Here is a 14286-nt window from a genome sequence, read left to right as displayed (position 1 = left end):
ACTTATTCAGGTAAATCGAAAGAATTTGTATCTGGCCAAACAGCAATACGTATTGATTGTTAGCTGATAGAAGGTGTTCTAAGGTTATACGTCGATTTCTTAGGAGTCCACTTTTGCAATCATGATGAATCATCGATCAGACGATCGTCCCTCATGGACTTCAGCAATGCCACCGTACAAGAAAATTTGCTTTTAATATATTAACTTTTTTTTTATTGCTTAGATGGGTGGACGAGTTCACAGCCCACCTGGTGTTAAGTTGTTACTAGAGCCCGTAGACGTCTACAGCGTAAATTCCCCACCCACCTTAAGATATAAGTTCTAAGGTCTCAAGTTTTGAAGTGAAACTTCCTTATCGGCGTTGGAAAAAAATTTACCGTCACATTTTTCGGTTACGCGTCACTTTTTTCCGTTACGCGCCATCTGTTTTGTATTCATGTCTATGATAATAAAATCCTTTTGTTTAAACTTTATCTAATTTAACTTTTTTGTATTCATGTCTATGATAATAAAATCCTTTTGTTTAAACTTTATCTAATTTAACTTTTTTGTATTCATGTCTATGATAATAAAATCCTTTTGTTTAAACTTTATCTAATTTAACTTTATTTAACCAATTTCTAGAAAGTTGCATGTAGATCATTTTTCGAAAAATAAGGCCATAAACAAGTTTCACTTCTTACGTGTGTACACTAGTACACGCACACATTTTTTTTTTTGGAGTTTACTCCTTTAGAATCGATTTACATATATAGGCCCGGGGTATGAAAATTATGGGGACCAAAATCGTACTAGCATGTCACACGAAATGCGTTATGCGCCTGATTGGCTCCTGATTGCGTGATGCGTGCGCGCGCCAATCAAAATCGTACTAGCATGTCACACGAAATGCGTTATGCGCCTGATTGGCTCCTGATTGCGTGATGCGTGCGCGCGCCAATCAGGAGCCAACGCGCGGCCGCGTTATTGCAGGTGACGCCGGGCTGCTGCGCCGGCAGTCCGCCACAAAGCCTCGTACTGATCGCGCGTTTCTCTCATTATTGTATTTTCATATATTTGTTAGTCGTTTGTTTTGTGTCTCGTTAATTTGTTAATAATCTGTAGTGTATCGTGTTGTCGTAATATAGAACTATTTCTCGTATTGTTTCGTTTAATTTTTTATATCCAGTAAACTCCAGTCGTGCGTCGGAGCGGACACACACACTTTTTGGAGTTTACTCCTTTAGAATCGATTTACATATATAGGCCCGGGGTATGAAAATTATGGGGACCAAAATCGTACTAGCATGTCACACGAAATGCGTTATGCGCCTGATTGGCTCCTGATTGCGTGATGCGTGCGCGCGCCAATCAGGAGCCAACGCGCGGCCGCGTTATCGCAGGTGACGCCGGGCTGCTGCGCCGGCAGTCCGCCACAAAGCCTCGTACTGATCGCGCGTTTCTCTCATTATTGTATTTTCATATATTTGTTAGTCGTTTGTTTTGTGTCTCGTTAATTTGTTAATAATCTGTAGTGTATCGTGTTGTCGTAATATAGAACTATTTCTCGTATTGTTTCGTTTAATTTTTTATATCCAGTAAACTCCAGTCGTGCGTCGGAGCGGACACACACACTTTTTTTTTTTTTTTTTATTGCTTATGTAGTTGGACGAGCTCACAGCCTACCTGGTGTTAAGTGGTTACTAGAGCCCATAGACGTCTACAGCGTAAATTTCCCTACCCACCTTGAGATATAAGTTCTAAGGTCTCAAGTTTTTATTTTTATTTATTTATTTTTATTGCTTAGTTGGTTGGACGAGCTCACAGCCCACCTGGTGTTAAGTGGTTACTGGAGCCCATAGACATCTACAACGTAAATGCGCCACCCACCTTGAGATATAAGTTTTAAAGGTCTCAGTATACTTAAAACGGCTGCCCCACCCTTCAAACCGAAACGCATTACTGCTTCACGGCAGAAATAGGCAGGGTGATTAACGATTATTATTAATTTAAAAATATCTAAGATAAAGTAGGATATATTTTATAAGCGTTTATGATCAATAAAATTCAAGCGCTTCTGGTATACGGCATTAGAAGGCGCCCAAGAATTTTGTCACATCTGTAACGTCACATTATCTATGTACAACAATTAATCAATATTGAGATATCGAGAAACCGCAGACACTTCTGATTTCGAATTATAAATCTTTTATTTAGAATTTTACAAAACTGAATATTATTTTAGAGAAAGATTACGCGGTAGTGATTAAAAACAGTTTTACGGTTTCCGTTTATTTTAATCACTCTGGCGCTCCACTTGGTTTGTTATAGGCTATGTCCATGGAAACGAAACCAACTTATGGGATAAGAGGTGAAACTCTCAAGCGTGCATAGCAGCGGTCCTACAGAATCATATTACGCACGTAGCATTTTGTAAGGATAATCTTCATGTTATTTAGGTGAAGGTTCAACACTTCACATGAGATTCACGGAAAGCAGTGTTATCTGATTTGTCATAGTTTTTTACTGGTGGTAGGACTTCTTGTGAGTCCGCGCGGGTAGGTACCACCACCCCGCCTATTTCTGCCGTGAAGCAGTAATGCGTTTCGGTTTGAAGGGTGGGGCAGCCGTTGTAACTATTTTTGAGACCTTAGAACTTATATCTCAAGGTGGGTGGCGCATTTACGTTGTAGATGTCTATGGGCTCCAGTAATCACTTAACACCAGGTGGGCTGTGAGCTCGTCCACCTATCTAAGCAACAACAAAAAAAAGTTAAATTATTGTATTTTCAGCCCAATTTTATTTGTTTTTATATTTAAGAAGAGTCAATATAGTTATCGTCACACAGTTCCTATCCGATTTTGGCCAAAATTACCGATGTATCTAATAGTTAAAAGAATAGCTTATTTCATAATCAATAGGATACAATTTTAACTAATACTCATAACGACAGCTATTGATTCAAACTGTCCAGTCATAAGGCCAAACATAAGGCTACCAAAGATGCTAAAATGATGACACTTATTATAATTGTTCGCGTTTAGATTGTTTGTTCGCGTTGGGTTGTTCGTGTTTTTAATTTTTAGATTGTTGAAGTCTAACCTTAAATGGTTTAGTTAAAGTCACTGTCTTCTTATCTCACAGGTGGGGTCGATGTAGTTTCTCCTCTTATGATACTGCATACGGATTTAGCTCTGATATAAATCCCCCTGGGGTTAGTGTGTCCATTGTAACGTGCCATAGGGAAAGGGATTTTTAGTGTTTCTTTTACTGCACTAGTTGTTGGTTCTATGATTTTCATTGTTGGTACAAATTTAATTGATAAAAGCAAAATTGTAGAAGTACTTACTGGTGGTAAGGTGAGCAAGAAGGGGTAGGTACAACCAACCCCCAAGATCCGAAGCGAAGCATTAGGTAAGTGTCTCCAATCTAAAAGTTGAAGCCGGTTTAGTGTTAAAGCTAGAAACTAAGCAACGTCTTACAACGTCGTGTTTTAATATGCTTTTATTAGCTTCAGACGTATGTATGTTTGTAACGGAATCTTTGAACATGATTTTGACCCCCTTCAAAACGTCGGATTAACTCGAAATTTGGTGTACTTATTAAGGACCGATGACAATTCAATATTAAAAAAAAATAATTAAAAAAATATATTGAAAAAATTTATATTCAACAAAAAAATGAAAAATAAACAATACTTTTAAAAAACTTACAGAATACGCTTATATAGAAAAAAAAAAAATAGAAAATAAATTTTAATAAATTTGAATTAAAAATACTGTAAGAAAAAATGTGGGGTGCATGGTATCAGTGCTTATAAATATTTTATGAACAGATATGAGTAGAAGGGTTATTTTGATAATATCCTGAAAAGCACCCATCATTTTTTCTTACACTATTTTTAATTCAAATTTATTAAAAATTATTTTCTATATTTTAGTTGAATTTTCTATGAAAGCGTATTTTGTTAGTTTTTTTAAACTATTGTTTATTTAAATTATGAAATGACGCAACGTCATATGACGGCCTCTATTATCATATTTATTTTGTCCGAACGTCTTTGGACATCTATTTTATGGGCAAATTCCTTTGGCGCATCTACTTAGCGCCGCAACACATTCGATTTTCATAGCCTATACCGTCGCGTTCCCTAAAAAAAACCATCATGAGTTGCACGTATTACGGCGGGACGTTTTTAGACGTTGCTAAACTTTGTATGGGAAAAAGGTACACCACAGTGGCAATATTCAGAAATGAGGTTGCTCACGCGAACATGTTAATAGTGAAATACATGAGTGCTTCGCTGCAGAAATGACAGAATGATAGACCATCCCGATGTGTGCTCTAAGTACAGCCAACATAGTTAAGTTTACGGTCACGCAATGTTCACGTGAGGTGGCAGCGCTATAGACCTCAACAGTGATAGACGGCTTAAGCGATCTAATAAAAAGTTGTTCGTAAAAAAAGATAGCATTTTCATGATTTCGAATTTAAAAAAAGAGTACCCCACTGTGAAAAGGGCTTCTTAAGATTCCTCTAAATTTAATATCCCCAAAAAACCATACATAATATTCTAATATTTCTTATTAATATCGTTACGGCTGACAAATTAAAAGCAGTTAAATAAAATGTCTACCCCTTTAGAAGGGTTTCGGATTCTTTAATATTAGAATGGGGAGGGTGATTAGCATTGTGTATTTTTTGATAATTATGACGGTAAATCATTGCTATATTGCCTTTCGATCTGTCAAATTTTTTTGTACTAGAGCGATAGAGCTCACGACCCATCTGGTGTTAAGTGGAGCTAAAAGATAGCGCATAGTGTGTTGTGTGATTTTCTTACTCTACGATGTTATTCCTTAATATTGGCTCGTGAATTTGTAAGCGGTAATTATGTATTTACTTTTTAAAAAAATTACCTATTGCAAGATCCGAACCACGGTAAAATCCCTTCTCTCGACACGAACAGATCGGACGTCTTATTACTTGGGCCAATGAAATTCAGCTTATTTTTTATCGATCCCAAAATCGGTGGCTAAATGTATCTTTTTTTCTGTTCGTATGATTGGCTTACGGACAATCTGAATGGTGCTGCTCGCATTGCGGTTTAGATTATATTCTTAATTTAATACAAAATGTCCTAAGACGGTTGTTTTAATTTAATTAAGAGAGGAGGGTAGATTAAAATATACGCTCGCGGGGAATCTCGTTGCCATGGTCAATATACTAGAACCACGGTAGAATTCGCGAGATTGCGAGAAGTTGTAACCGAGATTGCAAGAAGATGTAAATTCACGCGAGAACTTGCGAACTTTAAAGTTTTACGATGAGAAAAAGCGCTCTGTCAAAACAATTATGGACATGTAATATGTCAGCGAAAGAAAGTGTTTCAATAGACGTAGCTTTATATATACCTACTAGATGCGAGATAGAGAGAGAGAGAAAGAGAATAACATTCGCACAGAAATCGAAGTTTTTTTTTTATTGCCCTTGTAGGCAGACGAGCATACGGCCTACCTGATGGTGAGTGGTTACCGTCGCCCATGGACTTCAGCAATGCCAGGAGCAGAGCCAAGCCGCTGCCTATCGTTATTTGAATTGAAATGCAACTTTTAAGAACTTGATTGATAAATATGGAGTATCTTAGTTATAATCACTTTAAACCCATAAACACAACCCGCTGAGTTTCTCGCCGGATCTTCTCAGTGGGTCGCGATTCCGATCCGGTAGTAGATTATGCGAAGCACTGCTCTTGCTAGGCTAGTATTAGCAAATTCTCTCAGATTGAGCCCGTGAGCTCACCTACCCGTCTACGCGAAACCGAAATAGCCCATTAGGCTACCAGTCGACGTCGCTCTAAGCACGTCATTACGGATCCTCCCGATCCATTAACGGTGCTTTTAGGTACCTCAAGCACCGGTCACCGTCCTCGCCGAACCCGTCGCTTGCGACGAAGTGCTCCACAATTAAATTAGCCCATAGATACAGCCCACTGAGTTTCTCGCCGGATCTTTTCAGTGAGTCGCGTTTCCGATCCGGTGGTAGATTCTGCGAAGCACTGCTCCTGCTAGGGCCAGTGTTAGCAACAATTCCGGTTTGAGACCCGAGAGCTTACCCACACGCTAGAGTAAAGCTGCAATAGCCTCTCAAGGCTATCAGCATAGGTAGGAAAAAGGGTATTAGAGACCAGATAAAGGGAAAAAAATACACTTAAAATCTTCATGTTGAAATTGGTTGGTCCTACCACCAGTAACATTTTTTTACTGGTGATAGGACCTCTTGTGAGTCCGCACGGGTAGGTGCCATGCCACCCTGCCTATTTCTGCCGTGAAGCAGTAATGCGTTTCGGTTTGCAGGGTGGGGCAGCCGTTGTACCTATATTTGAGACCTTAGACCGTATATCTCAAGGTGGGTGGTGCATTTACGTCGTAGATGTCTATGCGCTCCAGCAACCACCTAACACCAGGTGGGCTGTGAGCTCGTCCACCCACCTAAGCAACAAAAAAATTATAAAAAAATTGGACAGTTTCTGTTGTCCGTACGCTGTAATATTACCGATCAAGTAATTATAATGCATTATTAAACCGGAAGCTATTTAATCTTCGACTTGGAGTTCATCGACGGAAGCGGCTTACGGAGCGGCTCCGGTGCGATGGTGATGAATCATGCTGATAACAATTTACTGTGAGAACAGCGCCGTTGCAATTTTCACTCGCAAAAGAAATGCTAATACAAAATTAACCTAAAATTTTAGTTGCACATTTGATTTTTAATAAAAAAAAAAATTGCTTAGATGGGTGGACGAACTCACAGCCCACCTGGTGTTAAGTGGTCACTGGAGCCCATAGACATCTACAATCTAAATGCGCCACCCACCTTGAGATGTAAGTTCTAAGATCTCAGTATAGTCGTGCTGTTTTACAAGTGAGACCTTAGAACTCATATCTCAAGGTGGCGGCATTTACGTTGAAGATGTCTATGGGCTCCAGTAACCACTCAACACCAGGTGGGCCGTGAGCTCTTTTACCCACCTAAGCAATAAATAAAAATAAAAAATTTTTTCAAGGTAAAATGTACAATCCGCTTTAAGCATTCTGTAGAACAAAACAAAAAAAAAACAAAAAACAAAAAACAAAAATCAAAAAATCAAAAAAACTTAATACATTTCGTTTCATATTAAGTTGTTTTCTATCATAATTTTCGAATCAAAATTTAGGTTTTGACTAAAGCGAAATTTGCCTAATTTGACTACAATAATCAAATAATACGGTAGCACGATACTTAATCCGAACAAATTTAGTGTATTAGTTATAATTTATGGTATTTCTGATATTGGGTGGTCCCGGTAATTGGCGGCCTGTGAAGTTGTCCCGGAATATTATTGGCGGTTTTTCGGTACAGAGTAGACAGCGAACAAAGGTTTTAATGCAAAGGAATTTAATATGTAGCACAGATTATATTCAATATGTGCCTCTTAAATTGGACCGATGCGGTGTGATTGCGTGAAGCAATTGCAATTGACATGAACTTTGTTCGGGAACGAACAAAATGATAAAATTATTTTTTTATACTTTTATTACTGTTTTTTATAATTTTATTTCATGCGATTAACATTAAGTTCTGCCTCTTATTGCTTACGTTGGTGCTGCGCACGCGTCTGTCCTCGTGTCTGTCTGTCATCACGTTTGTTCGGGTCAACCCCGCACTCCGCTTCCGCGCGACCTCCTCGTTTGGGTATCGTCGCCGACATCCTCCCCGCATTTGGAAGGACAGCTGCATCTTCTAAAACTTCAGAATCTTCTGCAGTAGGTAGAAGGCAGATTTTATTTATGGCTCGTCGCTCGATGCCTCGGTATGTCTTAAAATCAGCGACTCTGACTACTCGGTTACCTCCATCCGTCATTTAAGAGATGACGATTTAAGTTAATCGTCTTTCCGGCGATTCGCGATCTGCCTAAAAGTTGACATATTGTTCATGCTCTTTTGGCGAGAGACATATAAACTTATGCTGGTGTTAGGGCGTGTTGTCATCTCGCATGATAAATGTACCACCACCCTACCTATTTCTGCCGTGAAGCAGTAATCCATTTCCGATTAGCGGCATTTGAATATATTTCGAAGTCGTCGTGGTCTAAAGGATAAGACGTCCGGTGCATTCGTATGTAGCGATGCACCGGTGTTCGAATCCCGCAGGCGGGTACCAATTTTTCTGATGAAATACGTACTTAACAAATGTTCACGATTGACTTCCACGGTGAAGGAATAACATCGTGTAATAAATCAAACCCGCAAAATTATAATTTGCGTAATCACTGGTGGTAGGACCTCTTGTAAGTCCGCACGGGTAGGTACCACCACCCCGCCTATTTCTGCCGTGAAGCAGTAATGCGTTTCGGTTTGAAGGGTGGGGTAGCCGTTGTAACTATACTGAGACCTTAGAACTTATATCTCAAGGTGGATGGCGCATTTACATTGTAGATGTATATGGGCTCCAGTAACCACTTAACACCAGGTGGGCTGTGAGCTCGTCCACCCATCTAAGCAATAAAAAAAATTTATTTAGTTTGAAACTTAAAAAAAACATCAAACAAACAGAACTCATGATAAAAAAAAAAAAACTTATCCCGTTGATCCTGGTCAGGATATTAGAGCGAAGTTATAAAATTATTCTATTAAGATCCGTTTAAATCCGTGTGCAAATCAAGTTAACTGGATGTCTCCAAGTAGGTGAATTTAACGTTAAACATACCTTACTACAATAATTAAAATATGTATAAAAAAACACGTTTGGCACTCGATAACAGCCGCGGTAAAGCTATTGCATAGCATTTTTTATCAATTTATGGAATTATAATTAAACAAGAATAATTTAATATTAAAACAATAATAATAAAATAAGAGTACGCTATATTTATAAATATAAATAAAAGCAAAACATTAACTATCCCCTTCACACTCTTAAGCTAGACCGTGCAAGAGAGAGAGATGGGCAGACTTTTCATGATGCGCATGCAGTGCAACGTCACGCCGCGCGCTTATTCACAAACATTACACGAGCACAACGTGTGAATGTGTTCAACGCGAGCCACATGGTAGGCGGAGTGGGGAGTGTTAGGTTTTATTTTCATTACGAAATTTCTTGATTCGGTCCCCTTGCTCAAAGCCCGCGATAAATGCAATAGCTTAATAACGTGCTTACTACATTTTTTGTATAGTTGGAAGTCTTAGTGAGTGACTTCTCTGCGCGGGAACTAGTCTAAAATCTTGTTTTACGGCCGGCTTTTTCATATACTGTGTTTCTCATCGGATCTTCTCAGTGGGTCGCGTTTCCGATCTGGTAGTAGATTCTGCAAAGCACTGCTCTAGCTAGGGCCAGTGTTAGCAACGCCCCCAGGTCTGAGCCCCGTGAGCACACCTTCTTGTTAGGTTACGTTGACAGAGCCTCTCAAAGCTATCAGCTTAGGTAGAAAAAAAACCTGACTCGCAACTTCATATTCTTCCAAATAGAGCCCTCCGATAAAACCGAACACTGACAGAGCTCTCTTTGCTTTAGTAAACACAACTGCATATCCCTTAATATTTATTATTAATATTTATTTCGTGAATTATCTCTGAATTCTATCTAATCTGCATTAAAATAATTTGTTGTAAGCAAAATTATTACAAAACAAGCAGCGCTCACTAACTCCACCTTAAGTCTTTTTCTGTTTTCATGAACCCACATTACTATGTTTAGAATTGAACTAGGATCTTCTCTGGATAAGTATCAATATCATCTTTATAAAAACACCTTCACAAATAATGTTTTATTTTAGCACAAATATGGTTAGCATAAAAAACGTTATAGTGAGCCAACCTTAACATATCGACGCTTGAAAGGCAAAAGTGACTAAGCGACAATAACTGCTTTGTACATAAATGATAAGCAATAACCATATTCGATGCGCAAAAAATATATATTTCCAGGTCTATTAAAATCATTTCAATCCTACAGCTACTAGCTAGATTCTACTACAAATAGATTCGTTAAAATAAATTTTGTTTTCAGGTATTTCAAGTTCAAATTAGTCTACTGTAAAGTTCACGCATTGTCGCTTAGTCACGTTTGCCTTTCAAGCGTCGATATAGACATATGCTGTTGCGGACTTTTTTTTAGATCTTTTAAAAGGGAACAATTCTGTCATACATTATTTTAGCGAAACTTTAACCGTTTCCGCAGCGCACGCAGCGGTAGCTCTCAAAATGAAAAAAAAACATATTTTGAAACATTCTTTATTGATGCTCCGCTTGTATTTATCTTAGCGTGATGTAATATAGCGTATATAACCTATAGCCTTTTTCAATACATGATCTATCTAAAACTGTAATAATTTTTCAAATCGGACCAGTAGTTCCTGAGATTAGCGCGTTCAAACAAACAAACTCGTCAGCTTTATAATATTACTATAGATTGATAGACTAAACGTTCGAGAAAGGATGTAGGTAGTTAACAGTTGGATTTGTATTTACGTCAGACCATCCAGACATAATTTTTGAGCTGAGCCTTTATGTGGCAACTTGACCCTACGAAAATGTACAGCTTCGCGATCTAAGTACTGACTGCTATCTCATTATTCAGCACCATTAACTCTGATAAACTATGGGCTTTGCAAAGCATTCGCGGTTATTCTTGAAAGAAAGTCGAAGGTCTGTTTTGATCGCGTGCTCCTTGACAAAGAGGCGCTCATTCATACAAGCAATTTGAGAGTGTACAGGTTCGCGTTCCTTTTGTTTGGTCAAAGCGGTAATGCGCGGTAAGTACTGGTCATGACGAGAACCGTTAAGGAGAATTGGCGTAATGCCGTTTTGTTTGGGCCTTTTGACAGATGAGCAAACCCCGGATTATGCGAGTAAGACATGAACCACCATCGGGGATATAATTACTGCGCAGTAGCCACCCATTGTTGCTTGAAGAGTAAGAAAAGCTTTACAATAGAGTCAAGATTAGCGGCGTGGTGTCTTTTAATAGCACCACCGCATCTCTTCTCGTGGATGCCAACCAAGAAATTTACCGGAGATTACACAGTAGCCTATTTTTTCCCTACCTAATCTTTTTTCTTTATGATTGAAAGATTACTGGTGGCCCGAAGGACTTTCCAGTTTCACAGGTGGGCGAGCAAAAATGCTCAGCCAGGAAGTGGGATTGGCTAACAACTGCCCGAGCACCTCCGAAGGAGACCTAACAACTCAAGAGTAATTGCTTCGCGAATGAATCTACTACCGGATCGGTATCGCGACCCGCTGAGAAGATCCGGCGAGAAACTCAGCGGGCTGATGCATGGGTTAGGTTGCACGTCGACCTCTTTGTCGAGTTCGACGAGTACGGTTACCGGGGTCCCTAAGCTTGCTCCTAGTGTTAGAGCTGAACGCGTCTAATAGCAAAGGTTATTGGATCTGATAGATCCGTAAGGACACCCTACCTAATCGTTAGTAACCTAAGGGGCTATAACAGCTACGCGTTGACGGGTAAGTGAGCTCACGGGCTCAACCTGAGAGAATCGCTAAGACTAGCCCTAGCAAGAGAAGTGCTTCGTTGAATCTACCAAGGAATCGAAATGGCGACACACTGAGACGATTCGGCGAGAAACTCAGTGGGTTACACAGTGGCCTGTTGTTACGAACATATTTATGTTAGCCCTTACAGATTTTTGACTATCTTTACCGTAAAACGATTATGTCTTTCAGTTTTAATAGCAGATACCTTTTTTTTATTGCTTAGATGGGCGGACGAGCTCACAGCCCACCTGGTGTTAAGTGGTTACTGGAGTCCATGGACAACGTAAATGCGCCACCCACCTTGACATATAAGTTCTAAGGTCTCAGTATAGTTACAACGCCTGCTACACCCTTCAAACCGAAACGCATTACTGCTTCACGGCAGAAATAGGCAGGCCGGTGGTACCTACCCGCGCGGATTCACAAGAGGTCCTACCACCAGTAATTACGCAAATTATAATTTTGCGGGTTTCATTTTTATTACACGATGTTACTCCTTCACCGTGAAAATCAATCGTGAACATTTGTTGAGTACGTAATTCATTACAAAAATTGGTACCCGCCTGGGATTCGAACATCGGTGCATTGCTCAACACGAATGCACCGGACGTCTTATCCCTTAGGCCACGACGACTTTAGGTTTATATAGAGTATAGAGGTTTATATAGAGTTACTTGTCGTGCCGCTGAAACAGTGAAGTTTGCACTTGCACGTCTCATAGCGTTCAAGAAATAACGCAAATCCGTTAAGACCTAGACTTATCCGGCCAAATCTTAATCGGGCGACGAGATCCAGGTGCGGGCGCGATAACCGGCCACCGGAACAAGCACCTGCGCCACCGCCGATGACACGAGCGTAACTAGTGATGCGCTCCGTATCGATGATTATATCGATACTTCTATACTAATATTAAAAAGAGGAAAGATTTGTTTGTTTGTATTGAATAGGCTCCGAAACTATTGAACCGATTTGAAAAATTATTTCATTGTTTGGAAGCTACACTATTCCCGAGTGACATAGGCTATATTATTTAAAAAAAAATAGGGATCCTTACTATAAAACTCCAATAATGTTACGTAAATTAGAATAATAATAATAAAAAATAGATAAAAACAAATATTACTTACCTAAATAAAAATAAAAGTTCATTAAAATAATTATTATTATTCAAACTACCTTTACATTTTTCTATTTTATATAAACCTGACGCAAATATAAGGGTTATGTAACGTGTGTGTATTATAATTTTTTATTTTGAAATTTTTGTTTGTATGATATAACTCCTCTTTGTTATGCTTCTTCGAGTATTTCGGTAGCCCCTGGCATTGCTGAAGTCCACGGGCGACGGTAACCACTCTCCATTAGGTGAGCCGTATGCTCGTCTGCCTTAACGTGCAATAAAAAAATACAAAAAGAAATATGCTTCTGTGGTATCACTAGAAATTATTTGCAGTGACGAATTTATTATTTATCCTTTTTTTGGTAATATCCTTGTAAAAATTTTACATTTTGTTGTTATTCAATTTCGATCGTTCATATCTTCGAAATTCAACAAGTAACAAACCCACAAACAAATTCTAAAGTAGAAATAGATGAACTTGACATAGATGAACAGATGACAAACTTTGAGGAAACGTTTTGAATAGAAATATTAATAACTTAACTTAAATGAAGACAACATATGCCCAAAGACTTCTGCTGGACTTTCCCTGAGCTCTCACAGCAATGATTCGCCACTGAAACCGGTTTTCTGTGACTTGAAGCAACTAAGTAGAAGAAGATTTTTGTTTTAAATCCAACAGAACAAAATTATTAATTACTAGTTGACCCGCCAGACTTCGTAGTGCCTCAATCGAGAAATAAAAGACCTAAAATTTTGTATAAAATAAACTTAAAATAAATAAAAGGAATCCGTCGGACACATCAAAGGGAAAACAAATTTGTTTTTTTTATTTAATTCCGAGCATTTTTATATCTATCTACCTTTTAAACCTTCTCTGGACTTCCACAAATAATTCAAGACCAAAATTAGCCAAATCGGTCCAGCCGTCTCGAGTTTTAGCGAGACTAACGAACAGCAATTCATTTTTATATATATAGAATAATTATTGTCGACAATAGCTTTCCCCCAACACTATTACACCCTACGATCGCAAAGGGAAGATACCCCAGTACTCGCGTACAGGCACGTGCCACATTTTTTCCATTCCTTACACATTAAAAATCAACCAAAACAACTAAAACTAAGCTTTATTCTTTATGGATAAGACTTAAAATAAAACTATTCGAGCTTTCTGTTCGACTGAATAAAATAATTGCTGCAGACGTATGTGCTATAATGTTTTGTTAATTTGAATATGGGGTTGTTTTTTTTTTTTCGTTTTCGATGAAGAAGCACAACGTTTCAATGGCACGAATTGATAAGATGATTGTTTTAAACTAATTCAGGGTTGTCTGATAAAAAGTTTTTAGGGGTTGTCGTTTGAATCACTCATCGTGGTGTCGAAAGCTCGGAAAGCGTTGGCTCGGAAGTCGACAGTGCCAATGGATGAGCTCAAGGACAGCTTCGCAAGTACACCTGCTACCGGAGCGTTTTTTTAATGTTTTATTGCTTAGACGGGTGGACGAGCTCACAGCCCACCTGGTGTTAAATGGTTACTGGAGCCCATAGACATCTATAACGTAAATGCGCCATCCACCTTGAGATATAAGTTCTAAGGTCTCAGTATAGTTACAACGGCTGCGCCACCCTTCAAACCGAAACGCATTAC

At 38.8% G+C, this 14286-nt stretch overlaps 1 protein-coding gene across 1 annotated transcript in view; it reads right to left on the bottom strand.

The window, feature by feature from the left end:
• Positions 1-14286, bottom strand: part of LOC101740450 (uncharacterized) — a 960210-nt gene that overhangs the window by 223720 nt on the left and 722204 nt on the right. The window lies entirely within an intron of this gene.

Source organism: Bombyx mori, chromosome 6 (genome assembly GCF_030269925.1).
Source record: "Bombyx mori chromosome 6, ASM3026992v2".
NCBI lineage: Eukaryota > Metazoa > Arthropoda > Insecta > Lepidoptera > Bombycidae > Bombyx > Bombyx mori.
Note: the sequence above shows the minus strand (reverse complement) of the source record. Positions and strands in the feature narration are given on the sequence as shown.